We start from the raw sequence: 12,026 nt of genomic DNA, 5'->3' as shown, positions 1-12,026 counted from the left end.
CTTAAGAACTCCCACTTAGATAGACATCCCTCTAATCCTCTAAGTGATTACGTGATCCAAATCAACTAAACCATAACCGATCATCACGTGAGATGGAGTAGTTTTCAATGGTGAACATCGTTATGTTGATCATATCTACTATATGATTCACGCTCGACCTTTCGGTCTCCGTGTTCCGAGGCCATATCTGCATATGCTAGGCTCGTCAAGTTTAACCTGAGTATTCTGCGTGTGCAAAAACTGGCTTGCACCCGTTGTAGATGGACGTAGAGCTTATCACACCCGATCATCACGTGGTGTCTGGGCACGATGAACTTTGGCAACGGTGCATACTCAGGGAGAACACTTCTTGATAATTTAGTGAGAGATCATCTTATAATGCTACCGTCAATCAAAGCAAGATAAGATGCATAAAAGATAAACATCACATGCAATCAATATAAGTGATATGATATGGCCATCATCATCTTGTGCCTGTGATCTCCATCTCCAAAGCACCGTCATGATCACCATCGTCACCGGCGTGACACCTTGATCTCCATCGTAGCATCATTGTCGTCTCGCCAATCTTATGCTTCCACGACTATCACTACCGTTTAGTAATAAAGTAAAGCATTACATCGCGATTGCATTGCATACAATAAAGCGACAACCATATGGCTCCAGCCAATTGCCGATAACTCGGTTACAAAACATGATCATCTCATACAATAAAATTCAGCATCATGCCTTGACCATATCACATCACAACATGCCCTGCAAAAACAAGTTAGACGTCCTCTACTTTGTTGTTGCATGTTTTACGTGGCTGCTACGGGCTTAAGTAAGAACCAATCTCACCTACGCATCAAAACCACAACGATAGTTTGTCAAATAGACTCCGTTTTAACCTTCGCAAGGACCGGGCGTAGCCATACTTGGTTCAACTAAAGTTGGAGAGACAGTCGCCCGCAAGCCATCTCTGTGCAAAGCACGTCGAGGGAACCGGTCTCGCGTAAGCGTACGCGTAAGGTTGGTCCGGGTCGTCTCGTCCAACAATACCGCCGAACCAAAATATGACATGCTGGTAGGCAGTATGACTTGTATCGTCCACAACTCACTTGTGTTCTACTCGTGCATATAACATCAACATAAGTAACCTAGGCTCGGATGCCACTGTTGGGTTACGTAGTAATTTCAAAAATTTTCCTATGGGCACACAGGATCATGTGATGCATAGCAACGAGAGGAGAGTGTTGTCTACGTACCCAACGCAGACCGACTGCGGAAGCGATGACACGACGTAGAGGAAGTAGTCGTACGTCTTCACGATCCAACCGATCAAGCACCGAAACTACGGCACCTCCGAGTTCGAGCACACGTTCAGCTCGATGACGATCCCCGGACTCCGATCCAGCAAAGTGTCGGGGAAGAGTTTCGTCAGCACGACGGCGTGGTGACGATTTTGATGAACTACAGCAGCAGGGCTTCGCCTAAACTCCGCTACAGTATTATCGAGGAATATGGTGGCAGGGGGCACCGCACACGGCTAAGGAATCGATCACGTGGATCAACTTGTGTCAACTTGTGTGTTTAGAGGTGCCCCTGCCTCCGTATATAAAGGAGCCAAGGGGGGAGGGTGCGCCGACCAAGAGGGAGAGGCGCATGAGGAGTCCTACTCCTACCGGGAGTAGGACTCCCCCCCAATCCTATTCCAACTAGGATTCCCAAGGGGGAAAGAGGGAGAGGGGTGGCCGGCCACCTCTCCTAGTCCTAATAGGAGTAGGGGAAGGGGGGAGGCGCGCAGCCCCCTTGGGCTGCCCCTTTCTCCTTTCCACTAAGGCCCATGATGGCCCATATGGCTCCCGGGGGGTTCCGGTAACCTCCCGGTAACCCGGTAAAATCCCGATTTCACCCGGAACACTTCTGATGTCCAAACATAGACTTCCAATATATCAATCTTTATGTCTCGACCATTTCGAGACTCCTCGTCATGTCCGTGATCACATCCGGGACTCCGAACAACCTTCGGTACATCAAAATGCATAAACTCATAATATAACTGTCATCGTAACCTTAAGCGTGCGGACCCTATGGGTTCGAGAACAATGTAGACATGACCGAGACACGTCTCTGGTCAATAACCAATAGCGGGACCTGGATGCCCATATTGGCTCCTACATATTCTACGAAGATCTTTATCGGTCAGACCGCATAACAACATACGTTGTTCCCTTTGTCATCGGTATGTTACTTGCCCGAGATTCGATCGTCGGTATCCAATACCTAGTTCAATCTCGTTACCGGCAAGTCTCTTTACTCGTTCCGTAATACATCATCTCACAACTAACATATTAGTTGTAATGCTTGCAAGGCTTATGTGATGTGTATTACCGAGAGGGCCCAGAGATACCTCTCCGACAATCGGAGTGACAAATCCTAATCTCGAAACACGCCAACCCAACATCGACCATTGGAGACACCTGTAGTACTCCTTTATAATCACCCAGTTACGTTGTGACGTTTGGTAGTACCCAAAGTGTTCCTCCGGTAAACGGGAGTTGCATAATCTCATAGTCATAGGAACATGTATAAGTCATGAAGAAAGCAATAGCAACATACTAAACGATCGGGTGCTAAGCTAATGGAATGGGTCATGTCAATCAGATCATTCTACTAATGATGTGACCTCGTTAATCAAATAACAACTCATTGTTCATGGTTAGGAAACATAACCATCTTTGATTAACGAGCTAGTCAAGTAGAGGCATACTAGTGACACTCTATTTGTCTATGTATTCACACATGTATTATGTTTCCGGTAAATACAATTCTAGCATGAATAATAAACATTTATCATGATTATAAGGAAATAAATAATAACTTTATTATTGCCTCTAGGGCATATTTCCTTCACATGGACCATGTGGGGAAGCAGCTGCCGGCGAGAGCAGGGGAAGCCGTAGAGGAGGAGCGGATTGCGCAGGCGTCCGAGCTGCGTCCCCGCCAAGAGGGGCCAGCGCTGGCGTCCGAGTTGTGTCGGCGGGGAAGTGGCATCTGCGGCAAGGCTACAGATCTGGAGCGGCCCCCCGGTCTCCACCTTGGACCGCTCTAAGGCGATGCGGAGGGCAAGCTCATAGCCCGGATCCAGGTCGAAGTCAGAGCGGTTGCCGGAGCTCGACATTGCGCCGGATTCGATCGGAATCGGTGCAGGGCGCGGAGAGGACGGAGCGAGAGTGGAGAGTGAGTGAGCCATGGTTTTGGAGCGATGAGCCGGAAGGGGTTTTTTGTGGGACAACCATGGGGTTAGTGGTGGGCCGCGCTTGCCAGGCGGACGCGCCCGGGTGTGCCCGAGCCGCCCCATATCCGCCCCATTATCGCCTCGTGCATTTTTGAGTGAGTTGAACAACTGTTCTGTGAATGTGACATCAATTCTTCACAAAGTATATTTTCATTTCCCTTCCAATCAAAGACGGTTCTTACCTCGTAGTTTTTGCGGTTCTTCATGGCGACACGCGAACCCATTATCGTGACATGCGCTTTTAGCGGGTTGAACAATGGTTCCATGAATGTGGGACGCCAAATCCTCACAAAGTCTATTTTCGTTCCCTTCCCATCACAGGCGGTTCTTCCCTCCTAGTTTTGGTGGTTATTCATGGCAACCCACGAACCATTATTGCATCGTGCGTTCTTGAGTGAGTTGGACAATGGTTCCATGAATGTGGGACACTAGTTCTTTACATAGTTTATTTTTGGTTCCCTTCGAATCAAAGATGGTTCTTCATCATAGTTTTCGTGGTTATTCATAGCGACCTGTGGACCCATTATCGCAACGTGTGTTTTTGAGTGGGTTCAACAATGGGTCCAATCATGTGAGACACCAGATCCCCACAGAAGTCTATTTTTGGTTCCCTTCACATCAAAGATGGTTCTTATATCATAGTTCGGGTGATTCTTCATGGCGACCCATGAACCGATTATCCCATCGTGTGTTTTTTAGTGGTTTGATCAATGGTTCCATGAATGTGGGACAATGGTTCATTACAAAGTCTATTATCGGTTCCCATTTCTGTCAAAGCCGGTTCTTCCCTTGTAGTTTTGGCAGTTCTTCATGGTGACCTGAGAATCCATTATCGCATCGTGCATTTTGAGTGAGTTGAACAACGGTTCCATGAATGTGGGACATCAGTTCTTCACAAAGTATATTTTCGGTTCCCCTCCCATCAAAGATGGTTCTTCCCTCGTAGTTTTGGCGGTTCTTCATGGCGACCCGCGAACCCATTATTACGAGTGCGTTTTTTAGCGGGTTGAACAATGGTTCCATAGATGTGGGACACCGGATGCTCACAAAGTCTATTTTCGTTCCCTTCCCGTCAAAGATAGTCCTTCCCTCATAGTTTTGATGGTTCTTCATGGCGACCTGCAAACCCATTATCGCATCATGCATTTTTGAGTGGTTTCAACAATGGGTCCTCACAAAAGTTTATTTTCGGTTCCCTTCCCATCAAAGATGCATGGTTCTTCTCCTGGTTGTTTTGGTGGTTTCTTGTGGCAAAAGTCAAAAATGAGGAGAGGTCACAAGATCTCCCACTTCCAATTGATGTCAGATATGACATTAAGCAATGAGTGCAAATTGTCGAAAGGATCATGATTTAGGATACAGAGAAGTGGGACACTGTGTGCATTGTGGAACCCATTATCGCGTCATGCGTTTTTGAGTGCATTTAACAATGGTTCCATGAATGTTGGACACTGGTTCCTCACAAAGTCTATTTTCGGTTCCCTTTACATCAAAGATGGTTCTTCCCTCATAGTTTTGGTGGCTCTTCATGGCGACCCGCGAACCTACTATCTCGTCGTGCGTTTTTTAGTGGGTTGATCAACGGTTCCATGAATGTGGGACAATGCTTCCTCACAAAGTCTATTTCAGTTTCCTTCCAATCAAAGACGGTTCTTCCTTTGTAGTTTCATGGTGACCTGAGAACCCATTATCGCACCCTGCATTTTTTGAGTGAGTTGAACAACGGTTCCATGAATGTGGACATCGGTTCTTCACAAAGTATATTTTTGGTTCCCTTCCCACCAATGGTGGTTCTTCCCTCGAAGTTTTCGCGGTTCTTCATAGCGACCCATGAACCCATTATCATGACATGTGTTCTTAAGTGGATTAAACAATGGGTCCATGAATGTGGGACACCGGATCCTCACAGAAGTCTACTTTCGGTTCCCTTCCCATCAAAGACGGTTCTCCCCTCGTAGTTCAGGCAGTTCTTCATCGCGATCGGGAACTCGTTATCCCGTCGTGCATTTTTTAGTGGGTTGATCAATGGTTCCATGAATGTGGAACACTGGTTCCTCACAAAGTCTATCATGGATTCCCTTCCGATCAAAGACGGTTCTTCCCTTGTAGTTTTGGTGGTTCTTCACGGTGACCTAAGGATCCATTATCCCATCGTGCATTTGAGTAAGTTGAACAACGGTTCCATGAATGTGGGACATCAGTTCTTCAGAAAGTATATTTTTGGTTGCCTTCCCATCGAAGATGGTTCTTCCCTCGTAGTTTTCGCGGTCCTTCATGGCAACGCGCGAACCCATTATCGCAATGTGCGTTTTGTAGTGGATTGAACAAAGGTTCCATGAATGTGGGACACCAGATCCTCACAAAGTATATTTTCGTTCCCTTCCCATCAAAGACGGTTCTTCCCTCCTAGTTTTGGTGGTTCTTCATGCGACCTGCGAACCCATTATCGCATCGTGCATTTCTTAGTGAGTTGAATAATGGTTGCATGAATGTGGGACACCGGTTCTTCACATAGTCTATATTCGGTTCCCTTCTTATCAAAGACGGTTCTTCCCTCATAGTTTTGACGGTTCTTCATAGCGACCCGCGAACCCATTATCGCGACGTGTGTTTTTTGAGTGGGTTCAACAATGGGCCCATGAATGTGGGACACCCGATCCTCACAAAAGTCTATTTTCGTTTCCCTTCCTGTCGAAGACGGTTCTTTCCCTCGTAGTTTTGGTGGTTCTTGTGGCAAAAGTTAAAACTGAGGAGGGGTCACTAGCTCTCCCGCTTCCAATTGATGTTAGATATGACGCTAAGCAATGAGTGTGATTTGATCGTGATTTAGGATACATAGAAGTAGGACACTGTGTGCATTGTGGAACCCATTATCGCGTCATGCGTTTTTTTAGTGCATTTAACAATGGTTCCATGAATGTTGGACACTGGTTTCTCACAAAGTCTAATTTTGGTTCCCTTTACATCAAAGATGGTTCTTCCCTTGTAGTTTGTCTCCATCGAACTTGATACGTTCATGGAAAGGAACTTATCCTTCTACGTATTGCACGCAGATCCCCTGGTACCCATGCGGCGAGAGCCGAACTGATTTCATAAATCTTGTTCCTTGGTGTTCCACCCTCCATATTTCTGGTGGACTAAATACATGCGGGATTTCACGCCCATGACCCGGGGGGTGCGCTTGTTGTTTTTGGTGGTGACGACTCGAGACAGGGGGTGGCGCGAAGATCATCTATATTGGGAGGGGGGGGAGGGGCATGTTGGTTTGTTTTACATTCGGACATGCCGAGGGGGGCGGGGGGGGGGGGGGGGGGGGGGACATAGGGTGCAGAATAAGTTATTCTTCACCCGAGGTAATCTTACGATCGCTTCCTAAATAAATTACGTTTAGAATATAAATAGTTACATGCATATTGATTCAATATGTAAAATTTTGTATAAAAAAAATATAGGTTATAAGACCAGAAAAATCACATTTTATGTATGTTTTACACTATGTTTTTACATTCGTAATTTTACGTAACATAAAATATTTTTTATGGCGAGTACATATTTTCTTATATTCTTTTTTTATGTATGAAATAAGGCAAAATTTACGAAACGTAAAAATACGGTGCATTGATGTCAAAATAGAGAGTGGGTGAAGAATAACTATTCCTCGACCAGGGTGACAAATAGCGCGACTAATATATATTGATGTCTACTTGCGTATATACCTTTTGTTTTATATCTCTCCTCCGGTGCTATCATTGTCGCCGTTTGTAACACTATGCTTCCATGCATAATATTATTAGGATGACATGATTGCCAAGCTATTTTAATTGTATGCTTCCATCCTAATTTATTATTGCTTCAAAATGCCAAATTATATGCTTGGACCATATTATTCTTCAATACTAGTTCACCAAGCATACCTTGCTTATATGCTTCTAATCAAACATTTTATTGCTTCAGTTGAAATGATGATTTGTATCAACAATTCACTGTTGTTTTGGGCAGTGTTGGATGCACCACCTCGTTGGAAGAAAAATTTACTGATGTTTGAAGCACCACTGACGGATGACTTCCTTCAAGCCGACGGAAGCAATACCGATGTGCTGCTCGTGCCCCAAAATATTGTGCGCCTTGAGGAGCTACGCCAAATTAATGAAATGACTTGATGTCCACGCTGTCATATTCCATACAGTAGCAAGTAGCAAGCTAGCAGGAGTTACCAGATTGTTTGAGCATGTAGTACGTCCATGGAATTATGGATGAATGATTTTGTGCATTTTTAAGCAAACAGGAAACACATTTGTACCCCTATGGGAGTACGCGCCCTGAGATGTCGTTGTACCCCTTTGTCATCGTGAGTTTGTCGAAGCTGGCCGATGTGAACTCACCGCCACGAACCATACGCAGCACTCGCAGCTTGTGGCCGTACTCCAGCTCTATAGCAGCTTGGTGCTTTACGATGGCTCGCTCCGCCTCGTCCTTGGAGGCGAGGAAGTATCGTCCACATGAACTTGTTGTAGTCATGGATGAGCAACAGGATGTAGCGACACCCGCCAGGCTTTGCTGGGGTGACCGGGCCACAAAGGTCCCCGTGGACCAATTCTAGGGGCTTCTTTGCCCGGTACCTTGCCTTCTTGGGAAAGGCAGACGCCGGTGCTTCCCGACAAGACATGCATCACACAGCTCGTCGACGTGCATGATGTGCGGCAGCCCGCGCACAAGGCCGCCACGAGCCATCTTTTGCAGTCTGTCAAAGTGCTGGTGTCCGAGCTAAGCATGCCAACGCCTAGCGTCGGAAAAATGGCCCACGGCGAGGCACACAAAATGCACGGGGCGAATGAAGAACTTGTACAGGAGATTCGATCCATGGTTACCTCGATGAGCAACCTTCCTCGCTCGTCTTGCACGGAGAACACTCTGCGGTGGATGGTGATGTCGTACCAGCTCTCGTCGAGCTGGCCGATGCTCACGACGCTACTCTTGAGTGCCGTGATGATGAAGACATCCATGGACGCCCTATGGTCACCCCATTTGTCGGCGTAGATGATGGTCTCGTGCCCGTGGATGTCGACCACCGAGCCGTCCGTGAACCGCACCTTCCTAGTGATCGAGCCGTCCAACTCCGTGAACACGTCGACCATAACAGTCATGTGGTTCATGGCGCCGGTGTCGAGGAACCAAACCTCGCAGCGCTTGTCTCCAACAAGCGCGGGTGTGGTCACAGCTCTCTCCTCGTTGAGGAAGATGTAGCCACACACACACTCCGTTTTCGGGGAGCCATCTCCTACCAACATGGTGGACCCCGACACTTGGTTGTCACGGTATGGCCGACCCGAGTCGTCGTGCACTCCTGCACAGACTTGATGGTTGTCAGCATCATGGTCGAGGCGTGACCTGAGTCGTCATGCACTCTTGCACGGCCTTTGCAGGACCCGACGTTGTATGGGCCATGGTTGCTGAGACAACAACCAGCGTCCCTGGGGACTTGGTTGCCTGGGCGTCGCTTTCCCACACATGTGCCTTCATCGCCTCCCAGTCAATAGGGCCCGAGAATGACGGTGTCGGGTAAGTTCCCAACACTATAGGGATGGAGTCTGCTGACGGGCTCCGTGTCGCATGCACGGACTCAACAATTGCTGAGACCGTGGTCGTGGGGGGCGTTGTGCCCTCCTGCACGGTTTGGGCACAAGACAACATCATTTTTGGCCCACCGTCTACATCAAATTGGACGAGGTTCATGTCTGTGAAGCATGTATACTCATGATTATGGTTCATTCCTAAAGGAATGTCTTATTTGGTTAAAGAGAAGGACAGTGATATTTGGCAACCGTGTGACAGATTGCAAAAGTACCAACCCACCTCCCACCTTGCGATCCAACGTCCTCCCGAACAGTCCGCCTCCTTCCCGATTTTCTGGGCTGCTTGGATCCCGCGTCCTTCCCGTTTTTCTAGGCTGCTCCTGATCCCCGCACAAAAATAGGTAAAAGAAACGGCGACCTCCTACCCTTCGATACCACGTCCTCCCGAACAACCCCATGCTTCGATCCCGCCTGTACCCCATGTATTAGGACTATACACCCTAGTTCCATATATTTTTCTACATGTTTCACACCGGTTGACAGAGTTCACAAATCCGAGCGTCCCTTTCCCTCCTTTCCAGATGCAAAATACCATGGTGTCTGCACGTTTATCATGTATGGGGTTCATCTTTTATCATGCTAATTACATAGAAGTTACCGGGGTATATTTTTGGTCAAATATTACCGTGGCGTTTGTACTTAAGTTATTAGGTATGAGGTTCGTATATTACCTGCTGTGTGTGCACCGGCCGAGCTCCCATGCTCGAGCTCAAGCTCATGCATGGCGGCCTGCGCTCGGGTTCATACGACCAGGGCGAGTGGAGGAGGAACGGCGATTCTCACTGTGCTCGAATGCGAGATCGACTTGGACAGAGACAGACGAGGAAGCCGGTGAGGAGACACTGATTGCCGGAAACGGCTCCGCCGAGGAGAAAACAACAATGGCGTGGTCAGGCCCAAGCTCCTATGGACAGGCTGTTGCGCAGGAGGACGACGGACGTCGCAGCGGAGCTTCCCGTCGACGAGGTGGAGGACGAAAGGACCACAGCGGTGAAGCGAAATTAGCCCCACGGGTCAACGCCCAGGCCACTCACGCCCGCAGTCGAGCAACTGCCCCCGTGCATATCGCTAACAGTCGCACGATCCCGATCGAAGCACCCCGAGGTCGTGTGGTAGTTTCGCAATCTGCCACACGGTTGCCATATACATATTTCGTAAAGAGAATTATCTAGGATCTTCGGTGATTTGGATCACGACGAGTACGACTCCCTCAACCCCGTTCTCTTGAACGCTTCCGCTCGCGATCTACAAGGGTATGTAGATGCACTCCTCTCTCTCGTTGCTAGAAGACTCCATAGATTGATTTTGGTGAAGCGTAGAAATTATTTATTTTCTGCAACGTTCCCCAACAGTGGCATCATGAGCTAGGTCTATACGTAGTTTCTATGCACGAGTAGAACACAAGTTGTTGTGGGCGTCGATTTTTTCAATTTGCTTGCCGTTACTAGTCTTATCTTGATTCGGCGGCATCGTGGGATGAAGCGGCCCGGACCGACCTTACACGTACACTTACGTGAGACAGGTTCCACCGACTGACATGCACTAGTTGCATAAGGTGGCTAGCGGGTGTCTATCTCTCCCACTTTAGTCGGATCGGATTCGATGAAAAGGGTCCTTATGAAGGGTAAATAGGCATATCACGTTGTGGTTTTGGCGTAGGTAAGAAACGTTCTTGCTAGAACCCTATAGCAGCCACGTAAAAACATGCAACAACAATTAGAGGACGTCTAACTTGTTTTTGCAGCATATGCCTTGTGATGTGATATGGCCAAAAAGGATGTGATGAATGAAATATATGTGATGTATGAGATTGATCATGTTCTTGTAATAGGAATCACGACTTGCATGTCGATGAGTATGATAACTGGCTGGAGCCATAGGAGTTGTCTTTATTTATTGTATGACCTGCGTGTCATTGAATAAACGCCACGTAGTTACTTTACTTTATTGCTAAACCGTTAGCCATAGTAGTAGAAGTAATCGTTGGAGTGACAACTTCATGAAGACACAATGATGGAGATCATGGTGTCATGCCGGTGACGATGAGGATCATGGCGCCCCGAAGATGGAGATCAAAAGGAGCAAAATGATATTGGCCATATCATGTCACTATTTGATTACATGTGATGTTTATCATGTTTTACATCTTATTTGCTTAGAATGACGGTAGCATAAATAAGATGATCCCTCATAATAATTTCAAGAAAGTGTTCCCCCTGATTGTGCGCCGTTGCAAAAGTTTATTGTTTCGAAGCACCACGTGATGATCGGGTGTGATAGATTCCAACGTCCACATACAACGGGTCTAAGACAGATTTACACATGCAAAACACTTAGGTTGACTTGACGAGCCTAGCATGTACATACATGGCCTCGGATCACAAGAGACCGAAAGGTCGAACATGAGTCGTATGGAAGATACGATCAACATGGAGATGTTCACCGATGATGACTAGTCTGTCTCACGTGATGATCGCACACGGTCTAGTTGAGTCGGATCATGTATCACTTAGATGACTAGAGGGATGTCTAATCTGAGTGGGAGTTCATTAAATAATTTGATTAGATGAACTTAATTATCATGAACTTAGTCTAAAAACTTTTGCAAATATGTCTTGTAGATCAAACGGCCAACGCCCATGTCAACCTCAACTTCAACGCATCCCTAGAGAAAACCAAGCTGAAAGACGATGGTAGCAACTATACGGACTGGATCCGGAACCTGAGGATCATCCTCATAGCTGCCAAGAAAGCATATGTCCTAGAAGCACCGCTAGGTGAAGCACCCATCCCAGAGAACCAAGACATTATGAACGCTTGGCAGTCACGTGCTGATGATTACTCCCTCGTTCAGTGCGGCATACTTTACAGCTTAGAACCGGGGCTCCAAAAGCGTTTTGAGCAACACGGAGCATATGAGATGTTCGAAGAGCTGAAAATGGTTTTCCAAGCTCATGCCCGGGTCGAGAGATATGAAGTCTCCGACAAGTTCTACAGTTGTAAGATGGAGGAAAATAGTTCTGTCAGTGAGCACATACTCAAAATGTCTGGGTTGCACAACCGCTTGTCCCAGCTAGACATTAACCTCCCGGACGAGGCGGTCATTGACAGAA

This window comes from Triticum aestivum, chromosome 1B (genome assembly GCF_018294505.1).
Source record: "Triticum aestivum cultivar Chinese Spring chromosome 1B, IWGSC CS RefSeq v2.1, whole genome shotgun sequence".
Taxonomy (NCBI): domain Eukaryota; kingdom Viridiplantae; phylum Streptophyta; class Magnoliopsida; order Poales; family Poaceae; genus Triticum; species Triticum aestivum.
This window is presented reverse-complemented; position numbering follows the sequence as displayed.